Raw genomic sequence first — 7,749 nt, 5'->3', positions numbered from 1 at the left:
ATTTTTTTCCACAAGAAGTGTCAGAGTAAGAGAAAACACAGTGCATGATCCCTGTTACCTCTTTTCCACCCTGCTTCATCTTCATCTCTCCCCAACAACTTACCCTTGGAGGATAGAACACAGGACCACAAACTTAGATGATCAACTTCTGCTGCATGGAGATGATTAACGCTTCACCCCAGTCACCAAGTGACTGTGCAAGCCCCAGGGTCCTTTGGAGGCAGGTGGATTTATCTGAGGGACTCTATTTTATTTTCTGATGCTCTACGAAAATACTTCAGAGTAATGACAGTACTTTTAAGCAATGAAGACCTACTATCAAATCTCTGTGATTTCCTTATACTTAAAAGAACTTTTAATACAAAATAACAAAGTGTGAACTTTTCTCTTTCTGTTCAGAAATCGAAGCAAAGGAAGCGTGTGACTGGTTACGTGCAGCTGGATTTCCCCAATATGCACAGTTCTATGAGGGTAAGTAGGTTTTTCTCCTCTTTTTGCAGTACTGAAAGTGCACTGGGCCCTTGCCAAGAGAGCTTGCAGTCGGCCAACTCTACGTTTGACTGAGTTATAGCTGTGGCTGGCTGCTTCACAAAGCCTCAGCTGCTGGAGTCATACCAGTGCCTAAAGAAAAGTAAGATTTTTGCCCTCATGGCCATGGGAAGAAATAAAAAAGAGGGAGATAGTTTGTGTAAATCTCAAAGGTTAATAAAAACAAGTAGAAAAAATCCATATACATAAGTCTCTTTTTTTTTTTTAACTTCCTGAACTGTGTCTGTTTCTGAGACTGAAAGCACTGGAAGTTACTGAAAATAAGATTGAAAACTCTGCAAAGTTACCAAAAATGCATCATCTGAGCTGTGTTTTACATTTGCAAAATAAGAAAAGCCAATATTTTGGTGCTAACTCAAAGCAAAAGGCTGTGTCCCTTTCCTAGCTGTAAAGTTCCTGCCCAGGGAAGTGGTGTCTCTGAGGGCAAGGTGAGTGGTTGCTCTGCTGCTCTGTTCAGGTGCAGTCTAGGGACTGGGATTTTCCTGCTCTCTGTATCTCAGTGCTGAGAGGCAAACTGCAGCTGATCCTCATTTTTCCCAAACTGCACATTCTGTCTTCCAGAGATGCAGAGCCAGCTCAGGCCCACTCGGGCTTATTAGCCCAAGTACAACTCTGCCAAACGCCGCTGGACACCTTCCAGGGTCAGCTTGGGTCTGGAGGCAGCACGGCTCCACGCATGGAGCCACGGCCAAAAAACCTCACGGGTCAGAGCCACCTCTTCAGAGAGCTGGCTTGGACACTGTCCATCCCCTCATGTAGGGCTGAGGGCAGCAGGGAGGACGATGCCAAGGACACCTCCGTGGCTTCTGATGGGCTACTGGGCTGCCCGGGGACCAGGAGCACCATGCGGAGATGCACAGGTGGCTCTGCAGAAGCCAGATGGGTTCTATTAAACCCTGTAAGGAACTAAGACTAATAAGCCTGCCAGATCAAAGCTGACATAGATGTGTGTCCACCACAGTCCCTGGGTGCCCAGTAGTACTTTTGTGTCTGCCCTGTAATCGGAGTATCAGATGCTGACTCCCCCAGAGAAAGGAGAGCCCGCTGCCTGCCAAACTCAAAGGGATGTTGCCTCCAAAAAGAACCTGTGCTGGGCTTCCCCAGTTCCCATAGAGCGAACAGGCACTCTGGACAGGCTGTGTCTCTGAAAACAAGGTCCTTTTTACAGGCTTCTGTTCTGTTGGTGTTCAGCAGCAGTGTCTGCAGAGCCTGGCTGCAGTTCCTGGATCCCGGCGTCCTGCTGTGGTACCTAAGCATGGCAGAGCAGTCTGGAGAGCAGCCACGCTGCTGGAACCTGTCCCACCATTACAGAACCCACTAATGTGTTGCAGCCATGTCGCTCTTCATTACAAATGTCAGATTCCAGCACACTAGTCTGGCTTTTTAGCTAATATTGGAAGTTACAATTCAACTCTTTTTTTTGTCTCTGTTACTCGAGTAATCCTTTGTCTGAAATCGTTATTGGGACCTCTATTAAAAGCAAAGTGTGGAACATTTCTGTTTCATGGGAAAAGCCTGTCTAGCAAATAAGTCAGTGTGATGGGAATGGAGAATCTAGTTGCTCATGTGGAGGAAAAAAGTGTGTTGGTAATTCCCTGATCCGATTTGTTTGTGCTAGGTGCTAGAAAGAACAGCTAATAATTGAGTAACTTATTAAAGACAAAAGGAAATAACTTGCTCTCTTACTGGTGCATGGGACATTCAACTGTATCTTTAACAGAAAAAAAAGAGAAGTGACTGAAAGGGCCACAAATACATCTGGAAGGGAACCAGAGTTGAGCGAAATCAGCAGTACTAGATTTCAGTGAGCAAGCACATGCAAAGCAATTAAGATGAAGATGATACATTTTCATCTGAATAGCAAGCAGTCATTTTAATATTGTGTCTCCTTTTGTAGATTCCCAATTTCCCATTGACATTGTCGCAGTGAAGAAAGATCATGATTTTCTTGAGAAGGACCTTGTAGAACCTCTTTGCAGGTAAATAACACCTAAAATTTCTTTTGTGGTAATTTAAAGACATGAGCTGATTTGTTATTGTTAGCATAGCAACAGAAGCAGCAGCAGCTGTCCATGGGAATTAATAATATCTATATTGCTGCCATTCTGAATTAATTTATTTTATGGAAAATCCTGGAGAGGACTCATAGAAAATATCACATGATTTGAGAAGACCCAAATCCAATGGATTTGAAACTTAAGAAATCAAGAAAGAACTCGCAGTACTACAAGCAAACCCTGAATAAATGAGAGTCATATTTAAGTTGTACATGAATAGCTCTTATGTCCAAGCACAGCAGAAAAGATGAAACTTCATTCCACAGATTTCAGCAAATACTTTCTCTGGCAGCAGACATGGTTTTCATGATGCTTTGATTCCCTTGGTACTCTCCTTCTGGCACCAGTAACAGAAGTGGGACCAGAACCCCACAGTACTACAGCTGCTACAACAAATCACTGGTTTGCCCCTCCCAGAGGGCTTGTGTTTGCTGTTTATCTAGCTTTTTATACTCTGCCTGTGATGAATATACCGCATTGCATTGCTCAAGTACTGTCCCCCAGGACTCAAGAAGCAGCAATTCTGTGGCACTTTTGCAAAACCACATTGCAGAGGCATTGTTCCCCTCTTCTTTCTCCTGGGCTTGGCTCAAGCTGGGTTCTGCTCCTCTTCTCTTCAGCAAGGACAAAGGAGCCTCTGGCCTCTAACCAAGCAAGCTTTATTACATGTTATGGAAACTTTCACAACACCAGCATCAAGATAATGGGACAAAACTCTGTTTCCCCTTCTGCAACTGTGACCAGAGTCATGAGAGAGCATATGCTGTTTCCCTGCGTATCGTACAGTGCATTGCAGGGATTGAGGAGTCCCTAATGGGGGTCTGCAGAGAGGATTTCTGAGAACCATAGAAAACAGGGCTGGAAGAGAGTTCATCTAGTCTGCCTCTCCATCCTGGGAAATATCCTCTTTCTTGGAGGATCCAGGTAATTCCTGGGCTTAGCTGTCAATGTTTTCCCCTTACTGCAAGGAGGACGTATTGCTTCTCATGTTGTCTGTTACAGATAGAGGGAACAGCATATTCTCTCTCTCCCTCTCTCTGTAGTAACCTTTGTGTCTGAAGACAAATCTATAGGAAAAACTTGGAACCTTCAATGGTTGCTCTCAAGGATGCTGGGGAGCAGAGTGACTGCAGACTTGATCTACTGCTCTTCAGTACAGCCAGGTGGGAGGGGTTGCTATGCCCATGCCTAGAGAAACCTTCTTTCTACACATACATGCATCCCCCTGCTTTAGTCTGACATGGTGGAAGACATACTTTGCTGTAGTTCAGGAACTGGGAAGTGGTAGGAGGTTGAGATCTCTTCCCCTTTGCCCTTTCCTACAAAGCTGAAGGAACATCCAAAAGTGCAAGTATGATGTCTGTCCCAGTCTTTTTCTGTGAGAGCAAATGGTGAGGTGCAACCATTGCATAGCTCTGTGACTCTCCAGTCTTTCTTCTCTGAAATAATTGGCAGTGGCCGTGCTTCACTCATGGTCACCAAGCATCCAGCACCTCCACACCTAAATGGGAACAGCTCACCTCTTGCTTCTCTGGTCTCTCTGGACTCACAAATTGTCCTACAACAATTATACTAGGTTTATTTATTTATGAGGATTTCTTTGTGATCAGAACAGCTAAAGACTGGGTTTGTGCCTCTTTCACTGAAAGATGACATTTTGGAAAATAAACTAGCAGCTGAAGAGATGCATTTGTGACAAAATGCTTTATATTACCTGAAATAAGTGGCAATGCTTGTACCTGTAGTAAATAAGCATAGACCCAGATCCTTCCAAATTATTTTATCCAAAGATGAAGTGTTTATGACTATCTAGTCAGTTTTTATGTAACAATTTTATTCAGAAGATACCACCTGTTGACTTAAATGTTTGTTGGGACTTTTTAAACGCTGTAGATCTAAAAAAGGAATAATACCTCATCTACCAGCTAGGTAGAAACACAGGCATTATGTACAGGTTGTGTTTTCAGATTGCAGATGTTTAATTTGCTGTAAATCAGCAGCTCCAAACCTTTAGCTGAGAGCAACCTGTAAAAAGCCATTATGCTAAATGTCAAGATTGAAGTTCATCAGAGAGAGTAACCTGTGTCAGCTGCTGCCCCCAGTACCAGCTTTGTTACTGTATTAGCTATCAAACCAACACCTCCCACATTTTCATGTTTACTGGAAATCCTCACAGCTTGGCTGACTGCTGTGGCAGGTTTTCTACCTTTGTTTTGCTCTGTGGTGGTGTAACTACAAGGTGCATGCCAGTATATCATACAAGAGCTGCAGGCTATGATACACTTCCATGAAACAGAAAGATATAAAAACAAAAGATTGGTTATTATTTCTGTGTGCACCAATTCCCAAGTCAGGAGCCAAACTTCCATTCTTCAAACACCCCAAACTGCCCTCGAAGCTATGCCTGACCAAGCTTTCACACTGACTAATGGTGTATTCAGCTCATAGTACTGAACAAAATGACTTTCTCATTTTTATTTGGAGGATAATTTGAAGTCTGGAATGCCAGAGTGGATAATCAGTTTGAGCAGAGTTTTAGCTCTAAATGCTAATGGTTCTAGCATAAACATTGAATTTCTCTGCTCTCGTGGGTTGAAATCAGACTCTCAATCTCATTTTATAATCAGTTTTCTTATGGCATTGCAGCCTACAAGACAACATGAGGCACAAATGCAGAGGAACCTTTTCTTTTTTAAGGCAGCTGGTAGTATTTTAGTTAGAAAGACTAAGACTCCCTGTTGTAAACGATTTCAGTGACCTTTTTGAAAAATGCCAACACTCCTGCTGTTTACAATATCATTTGAAAATTTGGCAAAGACCAAATTTGAGGCCTTTGGGTTAGAGGCCCACTGATTCCACTCAGATTTTATTGAGTAACGAACAATAGAAAATGGCCATGCAATCTGCAGGCAAAGGCTGTTAGCCTGCCAAAGTAGTAATTGGGCATGAAAATTTTATAGCTGGATCTCTGTGTCATTTCCAAAATAGCAGCAACTAACTCTGCTCTGGGAACTTTTGTGGCCGCTGTGATAAGAGGGGGAGAAGGAAAAGCCAAGCTGTGCTGTACTTTCTGTAGTCAAGTAAATACAGTGACTAAGAATATGAAGGACAAACATCTAACAGTCTGATACACAGGCCCCTGAACCAAGCTCTTAAAATTTGAACTGTTCCAGGCAGCCAGCAGCCTTTTTTTCCATAGCTCTTGTCTCTTAGGTAGCTTGTAAATAACCTCAAGGTTGCTGTATATGGGACATCCTACCATCCAAGCTTTTAATTGATGATCATATAGTCAGTTCCATCTGCTGAGTTAGGTTGCTCTACGAGCTGTTAGGAGATAAGCCTGACTGGCCACGTGCAGTATGGAAAGTCCTGCTCTGAAGCCAGTAGAATGGCTCCCATTGACCTCAAGGAGAACTGACTGACCTCACGTGAGCGTGCATCCTGCAAGGTAACTCACTCAGTCCCAGCCATGGTAAAAAGTGATAGGACAGGAAATGGTATAGTCTCTTCACACACAAAACTGGTGGAGCAGGGTCACACCAGTGTGAGCTTGGCACGCCAGCTCTGATGGCACTGGGAGGATCCTTATTCAGTGTTCAGACATCAGCACAGACCATCAGGAGGAGCTGGATGTCCTCTTCCCAAAATCCACAGCAGCAGAAGAGGCCAGCTATGGATATGTGTATGCAGCACCTAAACCTGGCTAGAAATAATGATAAAACAAAGAAATGGTGTGTTTCCCTCAGAGTGGAGCTTATGGGACTATATGATGTGTTTTCCTGGTTGCGATCCATAAGAGAGGACGTTTGCAGATCTGCTGAGGTAGGAGACACTGGGCTGTCCGTGCTAGCCCTCCCCATGGTGCCTCCTTCTGCTTGAACCCCCAGTGTCCTGGGCTGCATTCTTCACCAGCTGTGTGGAAGCAGCTGCAGAACAGGTCCAGGGGAATGCATGGAGCTCCAAATCGCTTCAAAGTTGTCTTCCTATTACATAGATGACTCTTCAAGCAGGACAACAGGTCCCTCACAAAGTTTTCCAGTTAGTCAGATCCTGCACTGCTACAAGCTTGTGCTAATTTGTAAACACTGTGTAGTGTTGTACAGGATGCAAAAGTCAGAGTTTTCCTGTTTGAAGAACTTCCATCATAAGAGTTAATAATCACAGCACTGGGATTTGGGTTCCATAAATACCTGTGTCTGTTGCCATCTTAGATCTTTTAAGATACATCAGACTTCTCCATGGGCTGGCTGAACCAAGGAGACCTGTATCAGCTCAAGGCCAGACTTCATACTGTAGGGGATCTAAAATAGCACCAGATACCTCTGGGCACTGAATCATTTTGCTGATGTTTAAGTATTGTTTCAAGGAACACTCTTCAACACAGAGATGATGTTTCATCATGAAGATAAGTGTTAAAACATAGAGGTAGTGTTTACCTGTAATGGCCTGGAGAAGAAATAAAATTAACATCAGTAAAGCACTTGCTGCAGTAAATATTTTGCAGGCTTCTCCTGAACACTGCAGAGCTTTCCGGACAAGCATTCAAATGCATCCTGGATGATTTGGGGTTTTATACAGCAACCTCTTGTGTTTATTTTCTGTGTTTTTTCCTGCCTTTTCTCGAGTCCAGATGTTGTGTTTTGTTAACGTTACTAACAGGCAGTCTTTTCCCATGGCTTTAAGCAGTGACGTGAAACTTCAGTGCTTCTCTCACTTTGACTGGGACATTGGTGACAGCCTTTTGTAGCCAGAGACCGTTATTTTTTGGGTTTTGAAAGATTTGCCTGTCAGTCACCTAACAACTTTAAACAGATGAGAAAAGCTTTCTGCCACTGCTGGCACATCAACAAGGCAAAAGAAGTTGAAACAGACTGGCTTTGATTGGAGTTGTTAGTACCAGGCAAGAGCATAAATATGATCATTAGTTCTCTGATTTCACTGGCAAATCTTTTCACAACACTGGAAGAGCCCCAGGAAGCATGCCGATATTTTGTAGTTCAGTGAATTTAAAACCTGAGGTTAAACCCCTGGCACCCAGTAAGAAGCAGTTTTGGTTTTGATGGAGCAAGTTCTTCATAGCAAAGCCAGGTTAGAGAGCAGCCACGACAATGGTGTGGCTTCCCAAGCCTCCATTTTAAGCAAC

At 43.5% G+C, this 7,749-nt stretch overlaps 1 protein-coding gene across 1 annotated transcript in view; it reads left to right on the top strand.

The window, feature by feature from the left end:
• The first annotated feature begins 401 nt into the window (after positions 1–401).
• STARD13 (StAR-related lipid transfer (START) domain containing 13) overlaps positions 402–7,749 on the top strand; it is a 36,256-nt gene continuing 28,908 nt past the window's right edge. The window contains exons 1-2 of the mRNA XM_008947618.1: positions 402–471; positions 2,447–2,528. The gene's annotated coding sequence lies outside the window, so the exon portion shown is untranslated. The remainder of the gene's footprint in view (positions 472–2,446; positions 2,529–7,749) is intronic.

This window comes from Merops nubicus, unplaced genomic scaffold, assembly GCF_000691845.1.
Source record: "Merops nubicus isolate BGI_N331 unplaced genomic scaffold, ASM69184v1 scaffold6939, whole genome shotgun sequence".
NCBI lineage: Eukaryota > Metazoa > Chordata > Aves > Coraciiformes > Meropidae > Merops > Merops nubicus.
This window is presented reverse-complemented; position numbering and strand designations above follow the sequence as displayed.